We start from the raw sequence: 11,710 nt of genomic DNA, 5'->3' as shown, positions 1-11,710 counted from the left end.
CATTGTGTCCCCCGCCTCCTGTTACCATCCGCCTTAGACACACAGTTCGGGACCCCCTACCCGAGATCTGCCGGTTTTGACACCAACACCGACCTCAGATCGAAATCCTCATCACCATGGTACGGAGAGAGATCTTTGACGTTGAAGATGTCGTTCGCGGAGTACTTGTCGCATGGGATGTCGATCTTGTAGGCGTTGTTGTTGTAGCGGGCAAGCACCTTGAAGGGTCCATTGGCTCATGGTAGAAGTTTGGACTTGCGTTCATTGGGGAAGCGGTCCTTGCGAAGGTGTAGCCACACAAGATCCCCAATGTTGAATATCATGGGTTGCTTGTTGACGTTGAGCTTGGTCGCGAGTCGTTGTACTTGGCGCTCGATGGTATGCCTTGTATCTTCATGCATCTTCTTGAGGTAGTTGACTCGGGCACTCGCGTCCATGTTTGTGCGCTCTTGTAGCGGTAGAGGTAGAATGTCCAATGGGGACTACGGGTTGAAGCCGTAGACGACCTCGAAGGGGGACTTGCCGGTAGTCGAATGTCTTGCACGGTTGTAGGCGTACTCGGCGATAGGTAGACACTCCTCCCACTCCTTGATGTTCTTCTTTATCAACATGCGTAGTAGACTGGAGAGCGTGCGGTTTTTCACCTCCGTTTGGCCGTCGGTTTGTGGATGGTATGCCGAAGAGAACAAAAGCTTGATTTCGAGCTTGGCGCACTATGTCTTCCAAAAGTAACTCAAGAACTTGACGTCGCGGTCCGAGACAATCGTCTTTGGCACTCCATGTAGTCGCAAGATTTCCCTACAAAACAAATTTGCAACATGTGAAGCATCGTCTATCTTGTTGCAAGGAATGAAATGAGCCATTTGGGAGAATCGTTCCACAACAACAAAAACGGAATCCTTGCCATTTCTAGTTTGAGGCAAACCAAGTACAAAATCCATGCTAATATCTTCCCATGGTCGGTACGGGATTGGAAGAGGCATATAGAGTCCATGAGATTGAGCTTTAGACTTAGCTTTGCGACATGTACAACATCGGTTGGTGAAGCGATTGACGTCACAAAACATCTTGGGCCAAAAATAGTTCTTGGAGAGCGTGGCAAATGTCTTGTCGCGTCCAAAATGTCCCATTAGTCCTCCGCCATGAGATTCTTGCAAAAGCAACAAACGAAGAGAAGACTCAGGGATGCATAGTTTGTTAGCCCTCATAAGATAACCATCTTTGATGTATAGCGTTCCCAAGAAGTATGCGTCAAACAGTTGGCATAAGGAATAGCAAAATTAGGATCATGCTCATACAAGTCTTTTATGTGCTCAAAGCCAATGACATTCAATTCAAGTTGAGTAACAAGCATGCATAGACGGGAAAGTGCATCCGCCACAACATTTTCCTTACCTTTAATATACTTGATGACATAAGGAAATGACTCAATAAATTCACTCCATTTAGCATGACGCTTGTTCAACTTAGTTTGACCCTTAAGATATTTAAGTGTTTCATGGTCGGTATGGATGATAAATTCATGAGGGCGAAGGTAATGTTCCCATTCATGCAAAACTCGCACTAAAGCATATAGCTATTTGTCATAGATAGGATAATTGAGTTGCGCTCCGGAAAGTTTCTCACTAAAGTATGCTATGGGGCGCTTCTATTGCGTTAGCACACCTCCTATGCCATTACCACTAGCATCGCAATGAATTTCAAAAGGTTTGTCAAAGTTGGGTAATGCAAGCAAGGGAGCATGAGTAAGCAAATTCTTAAGCTCATTGAATGCGCTATCTTGAGATGGTCCCCAAACAAAGGGTGCATTCTTCTTGCTCAAAGCATGTAAAGGAGATGCAATAGTGCTAAAATCCTTCACAAATCTATGGTAGAAACCGGCTAAACCAAGAAAACTACGCACTTGTTGTAAATTGGTTGGTTGGGGCTAACTTTTAATAGCATTGATCTTAGATTCATCAACATGAACACCCTTGGAAGATACTACAAAACCCAAGAAAACAAGCTTATCAACGCCAAAAAGGCATTTTTCCATATTAGCATAAAGACGCTCTTTTCTAAGAGTTTGTAGCATGGTGCAAAGGTGGGTGACATGCTCTTTGAGAGATTTGCTAAAAACAAGGATATCGTCGAAGTAGACCACAACAAACTCACCAATGTAAGGGCGAAACACATAATGCATAAGATGCATGAAAGTACCGGGTGCTTCCGATAAACCCATAGCCATGACTAACCACTCATACAAACCAAACTTAGTTTTGAAGCGGTTTTGCATTCATCACCCTCTTGTATGCGGATTTGATAGTAACCACTTTTGAGATCGATTTTGGAAAAGATAGTGGCACCGCTAAGCTCATCAAGCATATCATCAAGGCGTGGAATGGGGTACCTATAGCGAATGGTGATAGCATTGATGGATCTACAATTGGAACACATGCGAAAGCTACCATCTATTTTTGGCACAAGAATGACCGGTACGACACAAGGACTCAAACTTTCACGCACATGTCCATGATCTATGAGATGCTTTACTTGCCTTTGTATTTCTTTGGTTTCTTCGGGGTTGACTCCGTAGGGAGCCTTGTTTGGAAGTGGCGCTCCGGTGATGAGGTCGATGCGGTGCTCAATTCCTCGTAGTGGAGGTAGACCTGGAGGTAGCTCGTCGGGGAAAACATCTTGGAATTCCTGCAATAAAGAAGATAACACTAAAGGTAGATCGTGAGAAGTTTTAGCTGTTGGTGCTTCGGCCTTGCACAAAAGGACATAGTGCATAACACTTGATGGGTTCTCACACACTTCTCTCATCTAGTTCTTCTTGCCGCTCATCGTGGAGGCACTCAATTTTGGCTTGTGGCGCTCACTCTCTTTTTGGTGGTTCGCTCTCTCACTATTCTCTCCATGATGGGTGGCTTGCTTGTCGGCGATTACTTGGCTTGGAGATATAGGTCGTAGCACATACTCTTTTCCTTTCATCTTGAAGCTATAATGATTTGTACGCCCGTTGTGGATGACACCTCGGTCGAATTGCCATGGCCATCCAAGAAGGAGGTGACACACGGTCATCGGAAGGACATCACACTCCAAAGTGTCTTCGTAAGCTCTGATCTTGAAAGAAACTTGTACTCTATGCTCGACTTGGATGATGCCGGTGTCGCTTTAGCCATTGAACCTTGTATGGGTGTGGGTGCTTCATCTTGACCAATTGAAGCTTGGAGCATAGTTCTTCACTTGCGAGGTTATGGCAACTTCCTCCATCGATGATGACCTTGACGGACCGTCCATTGATGCCGGCCTTGGTGTGGAAGATATGGCATCTTTGGTCTTCGTCTTGTTGATGTTGAAGAGTCAAGACCTTGGAGACAACAAGAGCGGGGCTCGAATCTTCGTCACAAAAGACTTGATCATCTTCATCTTTGTTGTTCACTTGCCGGTGCATGGCCACTTGCTCAATGGCTTCCATTTCTCCTTCACTCATTGAGTCATAGGTTCTGTCGTCGTTGAGGATCATGGTGCGCTTGTTTGTGCACTCGAATGACTTGTGGCCTCGGCCGCTGCATGTGAAGCATTTGAAGGAACTTGTCTTGACGGTCTCATCGGTTGGGGTAGATGATGATGAAGCTTTCGACTTGAAGTTGCTTGTAGTAGTAGGAGGACGACTTGAGCTTGTCGAAGCTTTCTTGTAACTTGACTTGTTGCTGTTGCTCATAGATGGCTTTGTTGAGGTAGAAGGTGTTGGAGTCGTTGAAGCTTGATTGTTGGAGAAACCATAGGACCTGGATGAAAACTTGGCGTACTTGAGTTCCTCTTGCACTTGGCATTCCGCTTTGGTAGCTTGATGCACTAGCTCGATGAGGCTCGAGTATGGTTGGAAGTCGGTGATCTTCTTGATAGGATGGTTGAGTCCATTCAAGAAACGTGCCATAGTTTGCTCATCATCTTTCGTGACATTGGCTCTTATCATGGCAATCTCCATTTCCTTGTAGTACTCTTCAACGCTCTTAGTTCCTTGCTTGATTAGTTGGAGTTTCTTGAAGAGGTCGCCGTTGTAGTAGGTAGGCACAAAACATGCTCTCATGACATCCTTTATTTGCGCCCAAGTAGTGATGGGTGGTTCACCTCTTGCTTCTCGGCGCTCAATGACGTGTTCCCACCAAATGAGGACGTAGTCTTGGAATTCGAGGGATGCCATCGCTATCTTCTTCTCTTCTTCATAGTTGTGCAAGCGGAAGATTTTGTCAACCTTCAATGCCCATGATATGTACTCTTCGGGGTCGTTGCTACCGGTGAACTTGGGCATGGTGAACTTTAGCTTGCCGTATCGTTGCTCCTCATTGTGTTGGGGTCGGGGATGATGACGCCCATGTCGTTGAGGATTTAAAATCTCATGTTGCTCTTGGTGAGGAGGGTTGTCGAACTCATGTTGCTCTTGTCTTGGAGGATTTCCATTGTCGTCTTGCTCTTGTTGAACTTGATGTTCTTGGCGAGCTTGTGGAGGAGCTTGTCAAGCTTGTTGAGGAGCTTGTTGATGCACACGTGCTTGGAAAATCCTCTCTTGAGCTTCATCGCGAAGCGCTTCTTGGTGTAGACGAGCTTGTCGGCCTTGGTTGGCTACGGCTCGACTTGAATCTCGAAGGGCACATTGCACCTCAAGTGCTTGAGCTTCACAAAGTTGTTGTTCTTGACGTTGTGCCTCGGCGTCTTGGGCATCTTGATGTTGTCGCGCTCGTTCCTCTTGTTCTTGTTGTCGTTCACGTTGCCGTTCTTGTGCTTGCGCGAATGTAGCTTGATTTTGATAGTGTCGATGTTCTGGCGCGCGAGCTTGCTCTTGAGAGTCGTTGTCATGTAGAGGATTGCGGTTTGCTTGACGACCTTGACGTGCGGCACGACGAAGAGTGCTCGATGTCGGGGTACTTGAGCCGGAGATAGTGTCGTCGGAGTGTCGACTCGAGCGGCTCCGTCTTGAGTAGGACGAAGTCGCAAGTCAGTGGCGAGGTTGTCGATGCGGTCGCTCATGGCTAGTTGCTCTTCATGCAAGGCTCGTTGTGTACCAAAGAGATGTAGTTTGGTGACGTAGCTGTTCGGGTCGTCGTCTTGCTCAAGGAAGAGTGGGTTGGTAGAAGTACTTGGCCTATCCATCATTCCAAACAAAAATATGCGAGTGGGAGAAAGAGAAGAACTTATACCAAATGTACCTAGACCGATGTTGAAGATGGATCAGTGATAACTGCAATGTGTAACAAGGAAATAGCACAATTGGTACCAATTCTTGTCGGTTTCTCACACCTACACAAGTAAAATCTTATGGTGGAGCTTGGTTAGGATGGTGGCACAAAATTTGATGCAATTGTTAGTGGGATTCAATAATGTTGGAAAAGATTCGCAAATTTGCAAATGCAACAAGTAGACCAATAGCAAGGTACGTACACGGAAACACACACGCAAATAGATAGGTGGGGTCGTGCAACCAAGGCATGAGCCAAAATGTGGAGTCCACGAAAATGCTCTTGTTGCACAACACTAGAGAGACGCTAGCACGATTGCACAAAGGCGGATACGAACTTGTGCACAACCTACTAAGCAAAAATGCAACGACTTTTATCCCAAGTATGCTATATGTATGGTATACCGAAGATATGATCCAAGATGATTGAGTATGACAATCTTAATGTTGTATGATGCTATGGTTCTTGCTTATAAGCTCTTTGCTTATCTTTCCCTTTTTCCTTAAAAGCTTGTTTTGCTCTTTGTTGTTTGAGCTCTTTTCTCATGCAATGCTTCACGAACCAAGATAGCAATTGTGTATGCGATGACAACTTTGTGACACAAGAGATGATACCAAGATATGAAACACGATGATATGGTATGTATGCTATGGGAAGTATGATCACTAATGTGCACAAGTCACGTTGCCGGCAATACTCAAAGGCTAGTCTCGATGGGTAAGTGACGCAAAAGTAAGGCTATGGGGTTATCAATGCAAATGCAAGAAAGTATGATGATATCATGATACCAAGATGAGGTTGATACCAAAATGATGTAGCCGTTCGTAGTAGTCCTTGGCGAAGATGGGCGGTGGTGATGTTGATGTCGAACCGTCCCTAAGTAGCCGAAACACGTTAGGAAACAGAAGCCAAAACTCAAATTCTCAAAGCAAAAACTTGAAACAAAATTGTCGGAGTTGGTAGAGGGAGGGCTATGGTGTTGTTATGCGGAAGTGGTGGTGGTTTGCGGAAGTGTATGTGGGCACTGGGACAAAATTGGGCAAAAGTTAGATGGGAAACGGGGCGGTGGATGGAGATGTTGATGTCAGGGGCTGGATGTCCGGGTTGGGCCGGATGTCCGGGCTGTCGGGCCGGATGTCCGGGCTCTGGATCCGTGGACGAACTCGATGAACACCGTGTGGAGAGGTCAAATCCGGGGCAAAATTCGGAAGATTTAGTGGGTGGAAATTGGGGAAAAGATGGGGGAAAGCTAGATCTACCTGCAACACACGAAATCCGCGGATCAAATCCAACAAAACTTCATCACACCAACAAATCACAAAAAAAATTGGGGCTATTTTTGTGGGGCAATTTTCGGATTAGGAACAAAATCAACAAAACTAGGCTAGAAAACAAAGAGAGGGGGCTCCGAAATCATGATCAACATGGCTCATGATACCAAGATGATGTAGGGTGGAACCCTATATGACCGATCTTTCATGAAAGGAGCGGATCCCAACTAGGAACACGAAGAACACGAGGGGAAAATGAGGGAAAACACAAGAGGAACTCTCAAAACCAACAAGATATAGTCACACATATGCTAGATCCTCGAAACACAAGGGGAGCTACAAGATCCAAATCCAACAAAGGACGATACAAAGGGTAACCGGTTCTTCTCCATGAGGAGGTCTTGATGGGGCCACCCAAGAGGGGGTCTTGAATCCAACGTGGATCGTCTCCATAGAGGGGTCGCGGTCTCTCTCGAGGAGCAGATCCGTATGGATGAGCAATGCTCTATCTCACATATGAGCTAAACCAATGCTAACCCTAGAAAGAGGGAGATGGGAGAGTATATATAGTCTAGGTGGGCGAAGGGGTACACGGGCCTCGGCCCTTACACTGTGCGCAGACAGGGGAGGCCGGATGTCCGGGCGACGGGCCGGGTGTCCGGGCCTTCGCGAGGTGCCGGATGTCCGGGCTGGCGGTGCTGGCCTGGATGCTCTCTGGATAGTTGGGGTACGGATGTCCGGGCGAGGGGCCGGATGTCCGGGAGCTCAGGACGGGCTGGATGTCCGGGCCTTTGGAAGGATGTCCGGGCTGAAGTGGTTCAACTTCGGGTACTGTCGGCGTTCTAGGAACGGGGGTCCCCAGACTTGCCTGCCTGCGGCCCACGGCGTGGCTGCGCTAGCAGGCCTGTACGGCCCATCTTCATCAATAAGGCAATCAAGACCCTCGCGAGGGGCCAAGCCTCGTGAGGCGGACGACGCAAGACCTCCTTAGGAGCGGACTCACCAGGCTGTCTCGCGAGGAGCGGAGATATCAAGGCAGGGCAAACCTCACGAGGCTCTCGTGACGTGAGCCATGACATGAAGATCAGGCGGGCCCCAGCACGCGCATCGTCCTTGTTTCCTCTTTGGTGCTAAGGAGGCAAGCGCAGGCGCGGAGTACCGAGGCATCAGGCAAAGGTTTCCATATCAGTGCAACGAGACCAAGACCAGCCGGACGCCAGGACGGAGGTCACCATGGAGCCTAAGACGGCGTCATCACCAGAGCCTTTTGCAGGCGAAGACCGCTTTTGTCAGGATAAGCTGTACTAGCTGTCCCCTTTCAAATTGGCCATTGTTGGCTCCCTTCCCGCTCAATATTTGGGGAGAGGGCCAGGGCCTATATAAGTAGAACTAGCCACCACAATAGGGGGAGCTTGATCTCATCGGATCGTGAGCCAATCCTTAGCCACACACCGAACACAAGAACACCCCAACCTCAGGAGGCTGTTCTTCCCCTTGTACTGTTCATCGTCAGCCCAAGAGGCAATCCACCACCACCACACTGGAGTAGGGTATTACACCACAACGGTGGCCCGAACCAGTATAAATCTTGTGTCTCTGTGTTGCGAGTTCGTCGAGTTCGTCCGCGAGATCTTAGCGAGCTAGGACGTAGATCGGTAGGGAGGAAATCTCCGCGTGCACCCCAGTGTTCGAACCTTGAGGGTTTTGCCGGAACCCGAGATCCAACATTTGGCGCGCCAGGTAGGGTTGCACCGGAGCTTCCTTTCCGTTGTTCGCGCCCAATTGCTCCGTCGTCTCCATGGCGGACGCTCGCCGTGCTCGTGCTGAGCGTCGGGCTGCCCTGGCCACCCGCGTCGCTCGGACGGCTCCCGTCGGTGGGCCACCTCGTCGTTCTCCATCTCCTGCCGCCAACGCTGCCACCGGCCCGGTGGGGAAGGAGCAGCAGGCGTCCTCGTTGCACCTCTCGGTGCGGCAGGACGGCCGAACCGCCACTCCATCGCTGACTCCCGCTGGTTCGTCGTCTCATGCTCGCCGCGCTCCCATGGACGCACGGGCCGCGCTCCTCATGGCGCACGAGCTCCTGTGCTACCGCCCGGTCGATGACCTCTACGAGGATTGGCTCGACCGCATCGCCGAGCTTGTCCACGCCGCAGGGGGCTCCCCTGCACCGTCACTCTCTCCGCCGGGCCCACCGCCAGCTTCAGGCGACGGAGCTCACGGAGCGCCTCCACCGCCTCTGCCCCAAGATGGCGCCTTGGCACCAAGGCGAGCGCCGCCGTGACGCGATCCGCCGCATCCAGCGCCCGCACGTGAAGAAGGAAGCTGCCAAGAAGTCCCTCGACCGCAAGAGAACGCCCTGCCACTCCTCGCACCACCGCGCCAGGATCGTCTGCCGCGGCAGGTCCCCGCGCCGCTTGCCGTAGCAGCGCATGGGCGTCAAGACCAGGCTCTGCCTCCAAGACGGGCCCCGGCGACCACGGCCGGCTGCCGTGCCTTCACCCCCGAGCTGCGTAGCGTCGCCTGGCCGGGCAAGTTCAAGCCAGATCTGCCTCCTCGCTACGACGGCACCCTCGACCCCGCGGAGTTCTTGCAGCTCTACGAGCTAAGCATCGAGGCGGCCAATGGCGACGAGAAAGTCATGGCGAACTGGTTTCCTATGGCACTCAAAGACGGCGCCCGTTCGTGGCTCCTGAACCTGCCTCGGGGCTCGATCTCCTCCTGGGACGAGATGCGCGACCGCTTCGTCGCCAACTTCCAGGGCACTCGCGACCGCCGACCGGCCGCGGATGACCTGCGCCGCATCAAGCAACAACCAGGAGAGACCCTCCAGAAGTACATCCAGCGCTTCAACAACACTCGCCTCAAGATCCCCAAGGTGACGGACGAGGCCATCATCTCCGCGTTCTCTGACGGCGTCCGCGACATCAAGATGAAGGAGGAGCTCGCTATCCACGAGGAGTTGTGCACATCTCAGGAGTTGTTCAACCTAGCGACCAAGTGCGCAAGAGCTGAGGAGGGGCGCCTATCCCTCCTCGAGATGCCAGCTGCGGGCCCGAAGGAGAAGAAAGCCAAGGACAAGGACGTGAAGCGCAAGGAGGCGGCCGTGCTCGCGGCGGAGCTGGACACCAAGCAAGGCAGAGATCAGCCCGAGTCATCCAAGAGCAGCCGACCGTTCTGCGCCTTCCACCACATGAACACCCACACAAACCAGCGACTGTCAAGAGCTCAGAGCCATTCGTGAAGGACGCTTCGGTCGATGCCCCGAGCACAGCCACCGAGGCTACGGCCGGGGAGGAGGACGTGGTGGCGGGCGCTGGGATGACCGTGGCCCGCGCCAGGAGTGGCGCGACAGGCCTCGTGAGGACCGCTGGCACGATCATCCTCACGAGGGCGCCTGGAGAGACCAGCCTCATGAGGATCGTCCTCAGGACAACGCCGGTCTTCCCCCGCTGCCGCCACCGCCAAGAACGAATGACGACCACCATCAGGACGAGGGGGCTGGGGGCTTCCAGGAGCCGCGTGCAATCGCCTGCATCTTGGGTGGAGCTCAGGCCCCAGCCTCGCAGCGTATCTTCAAACAGTTTGCTCGCGAAGTGAATGCAGTTCTCCCCACGCTTGAGGCCACGCACCTGCTCAGGTGGTCCCAGTGCGCCATCAGCTTCAACTCGGCAGATCAGCTTAAGTGCCCGGCCACCGCTGGCGCCCTCCCAATGCTTTGTTCACTAGTCATCAGCAACGTGCAAGTTACCAAGACCCTCATCGACAGCGGGGCAGGGCTCAATGTCTGTGTGTCGACAGGTTCAACAACCTCCAAGTGCCATATGACCAGCTTCAGCCTACCAAGCCTTTCTCAGGAGTGACCGACGGCTCCACCACACTGATAGGGCAGGTCCGCCTCCCTGTCACCTTCGGAGAGCGCAAGAACTACCGCACCGAGCTCATTGACTTCGACGTCGCGCACATTCGCCTGCCATACAACGCCATCCTTGGGTATCCAGCCCTGGCCAAGTTCATGGCAGTAACCCACCACGGCTACAACGTCCTCAAGATGCCAGAAAGCGGCGGAATCATCACGGTCCCATGCGAAGAAAGAGATGCGGTATGCTCCCTCGAGCGTGCCTTTCAAGCTGCAGCAATCGACGACCCCGACAGCCAGGGCGATGGCCATTCGGAGGCCATCCCCAAGAAGAAGAAGCAGCTGCGCCGTACCTGGCCTCAGGAGGGCGGCAACGCAGCTGGAACCTCGTCAGGATCAGCACCCGCTCCAGGGGCGCCTCCCTCCATCGCATAGGAAGGCGCGCCCAGCGCCCTCCTCGGGCAGGGCTCGGGGGCTCTCTCCTTGAGGGCCTCAGACCTTGCCCACGTCACGAGGGAGGCGCTCGGGCACCACTTGGAGGCATGCTTCAAGGCACGTTTCCCTCAGGAGGACACAGGGCAAGGAGCGCCCACCGCTCAGGAGTTCATCACCAAGACCACTCAGGAACTACAAGACGCAAGGGCCATGCGCGGCGACCGCCGCTCGCGAGGCGCAGCTCCCCATCTAGGTGAGGATGCCGGGCTGCGCGTCTGCATCGACGTCCCAGGGCTCAACAGGGCCGCTTCTCAGGAGCTTTTCTGGCTTTCACGCGTGGGCCAATGCGAGGGTCCACCCCACAGCTATGTTCGCATGCCTTTTGGCTTGCCGAGCGTGTCGTTCGTCTACCAGCGCAACTTGTGGCGCACCCTGGTGACTTAGGAGGCCATGCACCGCGCCGTGCTGACGGAGATGGAGACGGTCCTCAGGGAACCGCCTGGGCCCTCGGAGCCTCCCGAGGCTCAGGGCCCCGGTGGCTTGTGAGGAGCAATCCCATCGTCGCGTATCTTCAGCTGCCCCGACATCTCTTCATCAACAAAACCAGGTGACATTTTCCAAGTTCATTCAGCTGGGAGCGCCCCTCGGGCTGCATCATTCCCAGGCCGCGTGGGTCCGCCCCTGTGGCATGTATCCCTTTTGCTTATGTCTTTAGCTTACCTTGCTGGGGGCGCCCCTCGGGCTGCATCATCCCCAAGCCGCTCGGGCCTGACCCAAGTGGCATGTATCTTTCCGCATTTACCCAAACTAATCTGCCTTTCATGCTTAACTATCGCTGGTATGACTGTCGCCTGCTCGACTATCACCTCCCCCGGGGACTACTCACACGGGCATGGCGCTGGTGCATGGGTCCATCCCTGCCACAT

This window comes from Triticum aestivum, chromosome 1D (assembly GCF_018294505.1).
Source record: "Triticum aestivum cultivar Chinese Spring chromosome 1D, IWGSC CS RefSeq v2.1, whole genome shotgun sequence".
Lineage (NCBI taxonomy): Eukaryota > Viridiplantae > Streptophyta > Magnoliopsida > Poales > Poaceae > Triticum > Triticum aestivum.
The sequence above is the reverse complement of the archived record's forward strand: the minus strand, read 5'-3'. Positions refer to the sequence as shown.